Source organism: Heptranchias perlo, chromosome 36 (assembly GCF_035084215.1).
Source record: "Heptranchias perlo isolate sHepPer1 chromosome 36, sHepPer1.hap1, whole genome shotgun sequence".
NCBI lineage: Eukaryota > Metazoa > Chordata > Chondrichthyes > Hexanchiformes > Hexanchidae > Heptranchias > Heptranchias perlo.
In genome coordinates, this window is record NC_090360.1 from 7,062,126 (window position 1) to 7,075,271 (window position 13,146).

Here is a 13,146-nt window from a genome sequence, read left to right on the forward strand (position 1 = left end):
TAGAGAACGGCAGCCGAGATTGTCACCACCTCCCCCTCCCCCTTCCTGAACTGTTTACTCTATGTCTATGAGGATGAACCGTGATTGCAGTTGATCTAATCCTGATTAATATAAATAGGCCATGTGAGAGGATGTAGGCCGGGAAAACAGTCGGAGAGACACAGGAGACCCAGTGAGCGGAGGCGGACAGTCAATGAACAACAGTAAGTGGGGCTTTCTCAAAATTAACCAACGTCTGACATTCAGAGCCGATACTCAAAGCCCATTCTGCTCACAAATCAAGAGCGTTTTGTCTCTGTAAAACAAATATCAGAAAGAAAAGAAAATGCGCCTACTCTTCATACTCCCGTCATTTTTATACCGCCCGCCTTCAGGATAAGACCACCTCTGTTGCCAACAGCCTAGTGGGTAAATGCACCAGCGGTGTGGTACTGAGGCATAGGGACCTAGTTCAATTCCTGGCCTGTGCTAAGTGTTAGCTGCGGGCAGCAGGGAGCTCTGCTGAGAGGGTTACAATTCTCTGGATTTCAGGTTGGGGGGATGGTGGAGTTCAACATCTAAGGCATTAACGACACTGGTCTTTAGATGCAGGAGTCCCAATCCTGATCACGATCTAGTAGCTCCTCGATGGGAAGTCTGTGCGGTGGGCGGTTGTGTATACACATGTGTGTGTTTATGTGTACGAACAACAGGTGAGGGCAGGAAATGGTACTCATGGTTGAATAGCCTGCCGTTGTCTAGGCTTAGGAAGGCCAACTGGTTGAGGTACTGGAGCAATGATGACAGCCGTGAAGCTGTACCCCAGTACTGGCCACACAGAGAAAACTGGAAAAGAAAATACCTTCTCTGTTACAGCAGCCAGGGGTTAATGCTGTTGTGAAGATACTTCATCAGTAATGGCAAGTGAAACAGCTCCAAGGCCATTGGTGCTATCACGCTGAGATATAGCGCAGAATGGCGGGTAGAGCTGTATCGATAATAATTATCCGTACAATGACGGAGTTACTGTACCTAATCCTTCAGCAGTCCCTCAGTCCTGCACTGAAGTGCCAGCTTAGATTATGCGCTCAAGACAATATTTTATGCTAATTCTTTATGCATTTCCAAGATTATCCCTGAATCCCCATAGTTTTGAGCTTGACTAATAGCTTTTCAAGTGGAACTTTGTCAAATTGCTCTTTTGGAAGTCTAGGTATAAGACATTGTAGGACAGCTTCCCTCAGTTTAGTCTCTGGTCGCTTGAGAGAGAGGAAAGAAAGGAAACCCTTAGCTTGGTGCCCATCTCACACTGACCAGTCAGTGAAAAGACAATATGAACAGGGCATCGTCGTGACAAATCAAAGAGGCCTCGCTTTTTAAAAATGTTTTAAACTTTTCAAGTGAAAAAGGCCTTTTGAATCGTTCCTTCCCCTCCTCCTCTCCTCCCCCCTCCCACCCTTCCACCCCTTCTCCCCCAACACCCCCCCCCACCCAATAATAAAGACCTGGGTAGCATAACAGATCTTGGGCATTTGAGTCTGGTCAGGCAGATGGACAAGTGAAGGAGGAGAATAATGGGGCCGCATTTCAAACTTCAATGAGAGAATCCACATGCAGACGCCCACTCTAGGACACACTCAGCTGGACCACAACATGCTACATAATGCGAGTTATTTATGGCTGCCCCACTAATAGTAACGTACCTTGTAATCTCTCCATTTCCCTTGTGGCAGCTCCTCGTCCAGCGAGCATCACAAAGCCTTTTCATTTTCTCCCTCTGGAAGCAATAAAAAAAAAATGAAGTGATTACTCAATGACCACGAGGGGTTTTGATAGAGTAGATGGGGAGAAACTGTTCCTGCTGGAAGGAGGGTCAGTAACTAAAGGACACAGATTTAAGATAATTGGCAAAAGAGCCAGAGGGGAAGATGAGAATTTTTTTTTGTGCAGCGAGTTGTTATGATCTGAAAGGGCGGTGGAAGCAGATTCAATAGTAACTTTCAAAAGGGAATTGGATAAATACTTGGAAAAGGAAAAATTTGCAGGGCTGTGGGGAAAGAGCGGGGGTAGTGGGACTAATTGGAAGCTCCTTCAGAGAGCTGGCACAGACAAGATGGGTCAATTGGCCTCCTTCTGTGCTGTATGATTCTATACTGACAGTGTCCTCTGCTCCCCTCTCGCCCAGCAACCCATCCCTCTTTCCTTTTCTGTCGGAGGGAGGGCTCAGTGAGGAATTCTGTGTGGAGTTGGACACTGATTAAGGTTGAGGTCAATGGAAAGGAAAAATCGGGCGGGATGTAAAATGGGTGGCCAGTCCGATAGTGCCCATGTTATACTATCGCCAAAAGCTGAAATTATCTCCACAGAATCTAGATTAGAGAAGGAGTCGGAAACATCTGTTACGTTGAAGAATGTTGCAGTGAAGAGTGTCCCAGAGAGAAACTGTACGTAGTGGATTCTGAATGGAAGAGGAAGCTTTTATATCTGAAGTCGAGGTACAATGAGTATCACTGTTTAGAAAAAGCCTTCTCCCATTTTGTGCCTTACCCCCCCCCCCCCCAGTTCTCCTGAATTCGGTGAGTCCTGTTGGGCAGCCCTCCGGTACCCCACTCGAGTGGACAGGCAGTTCAGGAACAGCTTTCCCCTTCCCTAATCCTGGGGAATTAAGGCCAATTTCAGCAGGCCCATCACTGCCCTGGTTGAACTGACTCAGCACAGGGTCAAACTCGGGATCGTCCATTCCCAGTGCCAAAGCACAAGGGACACAATAACAGCGTGCATTTATAAAGGCAACTTTTAGCAATTCACACTTCCAGAAAATCTTACCTGACCTCTGCACGTAAATTCCTGATACGCCCTCCCAGAGGGTGAGGGTCCATACCGGAAGCATAAGTTTCCAAAATCTACTCTAGATAACACAGCGCACACCTCAGAGCACTTCACAAGGTGACGAGGTGGGCACTGAGCTGGAAAAGGAGGAGATTTAGGGGGTCAAAGGGTTAGGTGTTAAGGAGGTCTTTGAATCCTGGTAGAGAGGTAGCCAGCGTGTTTTGGAGTGACAATTCCAGAGAGCAGGAGCATAGTGATTGAAAAATTGGACACTAAAGTGGAATGGTGCAACCGGGAAAATCAGGAGTAATTTGTAATTGAGGGAGTGGAGGCTATGAGCTGGGACATATTGCTACAGAGGGTGGGGTAGAGAAAGGCCATGAATGGTTCTGAAGGTGAAGATCTTAAAATGGATTCACTGGGGTACAAGGAGCGGGGCAGGAACGGGGGTGATGGATGCGTGGGACTTTTTGTGGGAGAGGACAAAGGCCACACAGTTCTGGATTGACTGAAGTTTATCAATTGTAAACAATTTTACAACACCAAGTTATAGTCCAGCAATTTTATTTTAAATTCACAAGCTTTCAAGGTTATCAAGTTCATCAAGGTCGAGATAGGTCAATCCTTGAGGTGACAAAAGGATGGATTAGGGTTCCCACAGTAGAGAGGATGAGGGAGCAGGCAGTATTTTGGAGGTTGAAGAATGCGTTCTTGGTGAAGAGAGGATGTAGGGTAAGAAGCTCACTTCAGAGTCAACCACGATGCCAAGTTTGCACACAGCTGAATCTATCCCAAAAGGGTAGCTGGAGAGTCAGCGCCATAGGTGCTGGCGGGAGCTAAAGAGGTTCGGTTTGGTTTTGCTGAGGTTGAGTTGAAGCAAGTTTTGACTCTTTCAGAACCGGATGTGAACAGGCAGTTGGACAATAGCAGTAGCCTCAGAGTTGATGGTGGTGGTGGAGGAGAGGGAGAGTCGAGTGTCGCCAGATTACAAACTGACCCTTGCGGATGAGTTTGCCGAGCCATTAATGGCGCCAATGACAGCGTGTGCTTCAATGAATATCTTTCCATTACAGCCAGAGCCAAAAACAAGCTCCAGTATTGCAGATGTTGAGCCACAATTAACACAGGTGTTGTAACTACATTCTCACAAGCTCTGACCTGACCCTCACATAAGCCAATTGCTGACTTGAGGAACCAGAGTCATGGGTGCGACTAGTAAAGAGAAGACACAGCCCCTTACCTTGCAGTTAAACACACTTTGGCGTGCTCGCAGATCCAAGCCTGGATGTGAAAAGAAAAAAGAAAGAAATGAGCATTTGCATTCCTTGTCGGACTGGTTTCAATCCTGCTGCTCACCCCCATTCCGGTAAAGATACTGCAGGTGCTGAATACCTCAGCAAATAAACAGGGGTCACAATTGTTCTTACAGCAAACATGCAAATGAATTGGACTGCAAGCGTTTATAAGTGTGTGCACGTAAAACGCAGACACAGACAGCGATGAAATGGTTTCTCCCTCCAACAATATGTTCGCACTCGATGCAGTTACATAACTTACAGTAACCATTTCCTGGCTGCACGCACAGCACTGGCTTCCAATGCACAGGCCACCACGGGCCAGTGTTTTAGGCATCAACAAAGAGAGTTTCGCATTTTCATTGCACAGAATGTCAGAGGACTGAGCTATGAAGGAAGGCTGACAAATCGCAGACTCTTCAGTCTTCCAACGAAACAAATGAGATGGAACCTTATCGAGGTACGTGAGGTACTATGTGGAATGGAAAAGATAATTCCTGGATTTCTTGCATCAGTTAAACCTTTACTGCAGGACAAGGGACGTAGGTACAAACTGGGATAAAGCAATTCACGACTGATGTCAACATGTGATGCCTTCAGGCAATGGGCATTAATACTGAGACCATGATTACACATTTCCCAATGGTTGAAATTCTCACCTAAATTTATAATGTGCACAAGTCATAGAACTACTCAGAAAGTCTAGAAACGACACCGAGTGCTGGAAACAGTGAACACCACACTGGGAGTGCTCTACTGAGGTTAGGGTTAAAGGCACTTTGTTGGGATTGAGTAGAAAGAGCTATACTCTTGCTAACACATTCTACACATGACCGGGAAGTGCTCAATACTGAGAAAATGTTCCACCAAGGTGTCAAGACTGAGAAAACGTTCCATTCCCCTTCACGACATTCCTCAAACCGGCTAAAATTAAACCCACATTTATTCCACAGCTCATTCAGTAGTTGAATACAATAGGCCCAATTCTAAGCTGTAGTTGCCCGAAAATGGTGTTGCATCACTTGCTGCTCCATTTCAATGGGTGGCCTGTATGTCGCGGTGGGCCCTTTTAATATGCAAATCAGGCACCTATGACGTACATAGGACCTGACTGCAATTTTGAGTGGCGGGGGACAGGTGATGGGGGATGCTCCCCCCCACCAGTTGTCCCAGGCAGTCATTTTTTTTTTGATAAAGGCCCCAAATCTTTTTTGATTTCATTTTTTGTGGGCCAGGAGGAGCAGGAGTCTTCCTCCAGGCTCCACAAGAGCACTGTGGGTCGCTGCCACCCTGGGCTCACCCCCCGCCCCCCATCTCTGAGATCGGTCTCCCCCCGGCTCCTACCTGCCGGCTGGCATCCTGGCTGGTCGGAAATCCTTCCAAAGGCCAACCGGCGAGCTGCAGCGGTACGTCCATTCAGGATTAATGCTAATGAGGATCGAGGCTCTAAATGGCCCGGCCCTCTCCGATGGCCCAATGGGAGGCCGGTGTGGTCCAATGAGAGGTCAGTATGCTCCAGTGGCCAAAGGGAAGCCGGTGTAGTCCAATGGGTGACCGGTGTGGTCCAATGAGAGGTCAGTATGGTCCAGTGGCCAAAGGGAAGCCGGTGTGGTCCAATGGGTGACCGGTGTGGTCCAATGGCCCAACGGTCAAAATCTCCCAGTGTGTTTCTGCTGAACATTTCTACAAGTTCAGCAGACAGTGACATTAACTATATGATGGGCTTATACAAGAAGAAGGGCAAGCAAAGTCCCTGGGGGCCCATCCATGTTCACACTATCTGTTGGAGGATGCAGTCTTTGCACCGCCCTCCCCAACCACTAGTAATGCTAACCGCTGCGGGGAGGCAAAATAGTCTCTTGTGTAAATGCTCACAGGCACTTGCAATCATAAAACCAACAAAAGGATGGGTTTCAAGATGAGTGAAGAACAAATTCTGAAGTGTCCTCCAGTCCCGAGCCTCCCCCAACCCACACCCCACCCCGCCCACCCCATGCCACCTCCAGCCCGAAGACACAAAGAAATTTGTCTCAAAGCCAAGCAAGTTATTTCCCATTATCACAAAGAAAATGCCTCCAACCAGAAGTGTTTCCTTGGCTCAGTCATGGAGGCTAAAGTGGGATGTGGTGAGAGATGACATGGGCTCATCCTAGCACATGCTCATTCTCACTAGGAAGCCGATTGGTATTGCTTGCAAATCTAGATTGCAAGATCGGTTCAAATGAAGAAGACCCATTTGATCTCAACCTTACAGAATCCTACCCCACAGTCTTCCCATTATAGCAGCTGGCTATTTAAAGGAGTGCAGTGTCCTGGTCTCTACTACTTTTCTTGATCACCCTCTGTATAAAGAAATAGTTCCAGAGCTCTGTCCTACTCTTAACCTTCACAGTCCTGATCAAGTGGCCTCTTATCCTGCTGCCCCAACACATCAAAGTATTGTTCTGGGATTACTTTCTCTGTCCTAAGTATTTTACAAACTTCTATATGATCCCCTCTCAGGTGGGTGCTTTTAAGGCTGAGGCTCTAGCTTATCAAGTCGTTCTTGATAGCTCATTCCACGAACACGAGGAATAAGCCTCACTGCTCTCCTCTGGACTGTCCAAATAGCCTGGATTGCCACCTTATGTCACAACAACCAACATTGTACCCAGCACTCTAGATGATGCCTGACCAGGGCCCCTGAGCAGCTTCAGCAGGACTCAGCTGATTTTATCGTATAATGCTGCATGAATCCGATATTTAATTCAATTACAAGCCCTACATTGCACTCACCTACACTTGGCTCTTGTTTGCACATACTGTACACAGATTCAGTGCCAAATACATCCTATTCCATGGTATTGATCCACTGCCAAAAAGATTTAATTACAATCAAAGTCTATGAAAGTACTGAATAGAGCCAAATAGAACAGAGAGTAAATATTTAGTGATATGAATAAATACTCTCTTTTATCAGGTCATTATTGTATTGCCAGTACATGTTGGAATCTTGGGATAAACTTCGGGCAGTGTACCAAGATAAGCACACAGTATATCAACACGGCCCTACATGGGAGCACAACACACAAACAATTTTATAGGTCTGAAGAGCACTTGTGAATCCCTGCGATACACGATGGGTAGTTGGACCAATGGAGTTGGTTTCATATTACCAATGCTTACAGAGGGATGGAAAGGGCACTGGGTGCCACTAATCAATGTGTGCCCTCCACAGGGGAGCCAACAGCCTTTACACCACAGGGAGAATTTTCCTAAATTTGTGCTCCCAATGTGGAGCTATGCCTGCCAGGAGCATGTATCGAGAATTCGGGTGTGAGCTCCCCAAGATTTTCCATTGGAATTCCCAACGTGTGCTCCTAGGAAGCGAAGGTTGAGATTGGGAGCAAAAATTCAGAAAATGTTCCCTCATGGTTTCATACTGGAGAGCCCAGGAGGTCGCACGTGACCACAAGGTTTCTGCCCACCTGGTGCCCGGTGTACCAATGCACCTGGAGAATTCTGCATTCTATGTGGAGAGGTTTACAGAGGTGCCATCTTTCAGATGAGATCTCTGCCCTCTCAGGTGGATGGAAAAGATCCCATGGCACTATTTCGAAGAAGAGCAGGGGAGTTCTCTCCGGTGTCCTAGACAATATTTATCCCTCAGCCAACATCGCTAAAACAGATGATCCGGTCATTATCACATTGCTGTTTGTGGGAACTTGCTGTGCGCAAATTGGCTGCCGCGTTTCCTACATTACAACAGTGATCATACTTCAAATCACTGGCTGTAAAGCGCTTTGGGACGTCCTGAGGTTGTGAAAGGTGCTATATAAATGCAAGTTCTTTCTTCTTTCATAATCTAGGCTGACGCTCCAGTGCAGTACTGAGGGGATGTTGCACTGTTGGAGGTGCCGTCTTCTGGATGAAAGTTTAAATCAAGTCTGCCTCTTCATATGGCTGCAAGAGATCTCAAGGTACGTTTTTGAAGAAGAGCGGGGAGTTTTTGTCTTGTGTTCTCGCAGTGTGCTGGCCAATATTAATCCCTCCAACAAATCAAATCATTCACCTCATTATTGTTTGTGGGAGCTTGCTGCACCTACATAAAACAATTGATTACATTTTAAAAGAAATCATTGGCTTTGGGGTGTCCTCAGTGCATGAAAGGTGCTATATAAATGAAAGTTCTTTCTCTGTCTCATTACCATTTTCCTCTCAAAAACTAAATAAGTTTCTAGCTTACTGGAATATAGTAACATTGGAATATAGGAACAGGAGTAGGCCATTCAGCCCCACAAGACTGTTCTGCCATTCAATAGATCGCGGCTGATCTGTATCCATTGCTCCATATCCCATGACACCCTTACCTAACAAAAATCTATCAACTTGAAGATTCTCTCTTTTCAACACAGTTTACGACTCCATTGATTTGTCTGTACCTTCCTGCTGCACGAGTGCCAACCCCAGTCTGAGCCAGTGACTCTGTTCTGCTTATAGTGCAGTCCTCCTCGAATCGGAGTCCAAACCCCGATTTCTGGCTTTCACCTGGAAGTGTCTGTGACTGGGGCTGGGGGAAGGGCTGAGTTTACGATAATCCTGCAGTGGTCAGACAGGGTTTACTGGTTACTGCTGTTTATTGTTTTTTTTAATAATTCAAGCGTTAACACAAGGACTTGCAAATAACGTGACAGGCTGCAAAGCAAAGCGAGTGCGGGCAAGAAAACTGATGGAGGGGTGAGGAAGTTGGCAGACTAGAGGTTGGGAATGAAGTACTTTTGAAATGTAGTCACTGTTGTAGTGTAGGAAATGCAGCAGCCAATTTACACACAGCAAGATCCCACAAACAGCAATGTGATAATGACCAGATAATCTGTTTTTTAGTGATGTTGGTTGAGGGATAAATATTGGCCAGGACACTGGTGAGAACTCCCCTGCTCATCTTTGAATACTGCCATGGGATCTTTTATGTCCACCTGAGAGGGCAGACGGGGCCTTGGTTTAACATCTCATCTAAAAGACAGCACCTCCGACACTGCAGCACTCCCTCAGTTCTGAAGTGCCAGCCTACATTTTGTGTTAAAGTCCCTGGAGTGGGATTTGAACCCACGAGCTTCTGACTCAAAGGCAAGCGTGCTACCAGTGAGCCACGTATTCTAAAGAAAAACCTGCTCAACTACCAGCATCATAAACCTATGTCGTGCTAAATAAATATGATTACACAACAAATACTCTGGCTTGCACCTGAACGTCGTCCTTAAATAAAATGGGAATGCAGAAACGTTTCCAGGTTCTTTATAGGAACCAAGAATTCCTGAACTATTTGAAGAGCAGAAAATTCTCCCCATATCCTGGCCAACTCCAAAAGAAAAAAAAAAGCCAGATTAACCGGTCATTCATTTTAGTGCTCTTTGTGGGATCTTGCTTTGCACAAAGCAGCTGTCATGTTTGCCTACATAACAGCGACTACACTTCGAAGCAATCCATTATATGTGAGGCGCTTTGGGACATTTCTGAGAGGAGTGATAAGATGTTGTTTAAATGCAAACCTTTCTTTGACTGAACTGAACTTTCTGGAGCAATCTTTTTCAGTTAATCAGCCAAACATTCTGTGCACAACTCAACAGTCTCATACCTACATGAACTTCATAGTTATTGTTTTTTAATTCCCCCTTACTTCTGCCTAATGAGAGATTCCTCCAGGATTTGCTCTGCTTTCTATTGATAACCAGCTCAGTCCAGTTGCAGATTATATGGCACGAGCTCAAGGCTTAGACAACACATGCTGAGAAATGTCCAAATTAGCTTCATTTACAATCATTTTCCTCAAAGACTAATGAAGACTTCCCTTTGATCACAGCACCAGAAGTGATTACGGCTCTGTACTCCTTCCTTACCTCATCTCCAGACATCCTTTTGCTCAAAGGACCATTGAGCTCCTGTTTACAAGTACCTGCAAGAACTGCTATCAAGTACAGATGATAAACCAGCGACCGTTCCTGCTACAACATGGCGACCTCCAATTACTGTCTTCAGACTAAAAAGTAAAAGCACACTGTTAACTTCCAGGACTTGCGACACTTCCTTCAAGTCATGCTTATTTTCTAATTCGCAGCATCATCCTGAACACAGAAGCAACCTACTCTCACTCCTCAAAGCAGCATATCCATCTTATCCCTGCCCATCAAACATTTCCCCCTCGTCACAGCCAATCCAGTGCGCCATGCCAAGACTGCAGGCCCCTCCTCCCAGGTCGCGTTAAGTTTAACAGATGGACAGGGAGTATTCTGTGCCATCCAAACCTGCCACTGTTTGCAAGGTCAGCGGCTCAATTGATGGGCTTTGCTTTCAGACAAAAAGGGACAGATGGAAAAAATTACAGCGTTATTCCACTCTGTCGGACGGAAAGGTTTCAACAGAATCCAAATCCAGCCCAGCAAAAAAAAAAACTCCAGCACTAATGCCCCAGAGTACAATCTGGTCCAGAAAAATGGGATTTGTACAAGAGACAGGTGACAAGCCTGACTACTTGTCACATTAGTGATATTTACTGCCATGCAGTATGTCGATTCTAGCTCCTCAGCTTATTAGTGGCAGTCTGTACTTTTAACAGACTCCAGTCCCTTTCTCACACACACCAAACAACAAGTTAAGACTATAAAAAAAACTTATGCAATTTACCTCATTAATTTTCAATTCATGCTGAATATACAGGGAGCGCTGAACTGAATTGCTAACTGAAAGGGACTCAAACTGGGCTATGTTGGGTTGATTCACAAGTGCCTGGATTTGGTCCAGTTCTCACCACTTGGAGTTCAGATGCAATTGTCCCTTGAAAGGAAATCTGGCCGTACACATAGCGGAGAATAAAACACTCCACAGTCCCAGTGTGTGCACAGAAACAGTTCCCAAATCCCATCATTATCATGCAACTGCTGAATCTACCTGCAGTCACAGTGACTTTTATATTCCACAGTAGAAGTATCCAATGCTGGATTAGTCATTTGGAGAGAGGGGCAGGTGGTTTAATTCAATGACTGGTCATATAGCAATATGACTGTGACTGTATATGACCATGTTCCCTCTTGGCCTTGTGCAGGAGGTAACGTTGGTTTATGAGGCCCTTTAAGGAGAGTCACAGGTCAATTGTACAGGTCACTACAAATAGCACACAGAGGGAATTTTCATTTTGTGTTAACACAAATCAGTTTTCTTCAGAAACATGTAAAAGTTTACCTCAACTTCTTTAAGAGTGGTGATGATGTGGAGATGCCGGTGATGGACTGCGGTGGACAAATGTAAGGAATCTTACAACACCAGGTTATAGTCCAACAATTTTATTTTAAAATCACAAGCTTTCGGAGATTATCCCCTTCGTCAGGTGATGAAGGGGATAATCTCTGAAAGCTTGTGATTTTAAAATAAAATTGTTGGACTATAACCTGGTGTTGTAAGATTCCTTTCTTTAAGAGTGGCTCAGTTATCACTCTTGCCTCTGAGTCAGAAGGCTATGGGTTTGAGGCCCACGTCAGGAGTTGAACATGCAATCTTGGCTGACACTTCAGTACAGTACTGAGGGAGTGCTGGATAGTTGGCAGTGTCGTCCCTTGAATAAGATGCTCAACAAGGCCCCTTCTATGTCATGTGGATGTTATAGATCTCTTAGCACAGGGAGTTCTCCTGGTGTCCTGGCTAATGTTCCTCCCTCAACCAACACCACCAAGAAAAGAAATGGCCACTCATCTCATTGGTATTTGTGGAATCTTGCTATGTGAAAAATGGCTCGCATGTTTGCCAACCAACAACACATTTATTCCCTCAACCAACAATCACTAAAACAGATTATCCGATTATCACATTGCTGTTTGTGGGACCTTGCTGTGCGAAAATTGGCTGCCGTGTTTCCTACACATATAACAATAGTCACTGCACTTCACTGTGTGTCAAGTGGTTTGCGATGCAATATAAATGCAAGTCTTTTGTTCTTTGTTTTCAAAACAAAAGTCTTCCGTAGATTCACATTTGTACAAATACACAGATCTACGACTAAATGAGACAATGCCCTTGCAGCTAGACTGTAAGGATTGCGGTAGGTACCCCCGGCACCTTGTCCAGATCTATCTATCTAATATATCGTTCTTTCTTCCCTTCTTTCCTTTCTTTCGTAGCCTAGCAACCACTCAGTTGTTCAGGGCAACCAACAATGGACACTAAATGCGACACCCACATCTCAGAAATTAAGATGTATAAATGGAAGCCTGCACAGTAAAGCTGCCATCTGCCCTCATATACCCACACAGCTCATAAGGTATTACCTCTGATGGGGCATTGAATGAAAAATGGGATTACCTGGCAGAGGTAATTTTTAATGCTTATTGTAACATCCAAAGCCTGGTTTTATAAAGCTCATTGTTCCTGACAACATTTGGACAAAATCATATTTCATTTTTATAAGGAACACTGTAATTAAATTCACCATTAAAATTTAATCTTTACCTAAAACCCCTAATATTGAAGTATTAAGTGGATTAAAATCTTAGCCTCCAATTAAAATGTCACATTCCACAGATTATGAGAATACATCTCCGAATGTTGTCATTTTCACACAGCTCAAACTGCTTTCGTTACACACTGAATTCACAGACAGTATTGTTGGTGGGTTGCGGGTTGCTATTAGTCGGGGGGGGGTGGGTGTTCTGGGGGTGGGGAATGCACGCGAAGCTCACACTTCCCTTCCAGCTCTTGTTCATTTGCACGTGGGGAAGGGAAATAGGTCATTTGTCTCCAGGCTCATCAATATTTCAACGTTTCAGCGCATTTACTTTGTGAAACATTACCATAAATCAGTGAGGGCTCCCAGCAAGCAGGCTTGGCCACTAAAATTCAACATCCCACGCAGAGCTCCTGTAGATCAAAACCTCCCCAGAAAGACCCACAGTGACATACTGGCTCACTAGAATTCAGCAGATGCTTAAACTAAGGATTGATCCTACATTTTAAATGAGAAACTTGTTGGTTTTGAGCAAAATTTACAATTAAAATGGCTGTTAATCTCCTCCATAAA

General features: G+C 45.1%; 1 long non-coding RNA gene across 1 annotated transcript; it reads left to right on the forward strand.

Annotated features, from left to right (window-relative positions):
• LOC137304049 (uncharacterized) lies at window positions 1-10,150 on the forward strand. Its single transcript, XR_010958508.1, has 3 exons — window positions 1-203; window positions 7,952-8,062; window positions 9,943-10,150. It is a non-coding gene; the product is annotated as an uncharacterized lncRNA (long non-coding RNA).
• Window positions 10,151-13,146: the final 2,996 nt, after the last annotated feature.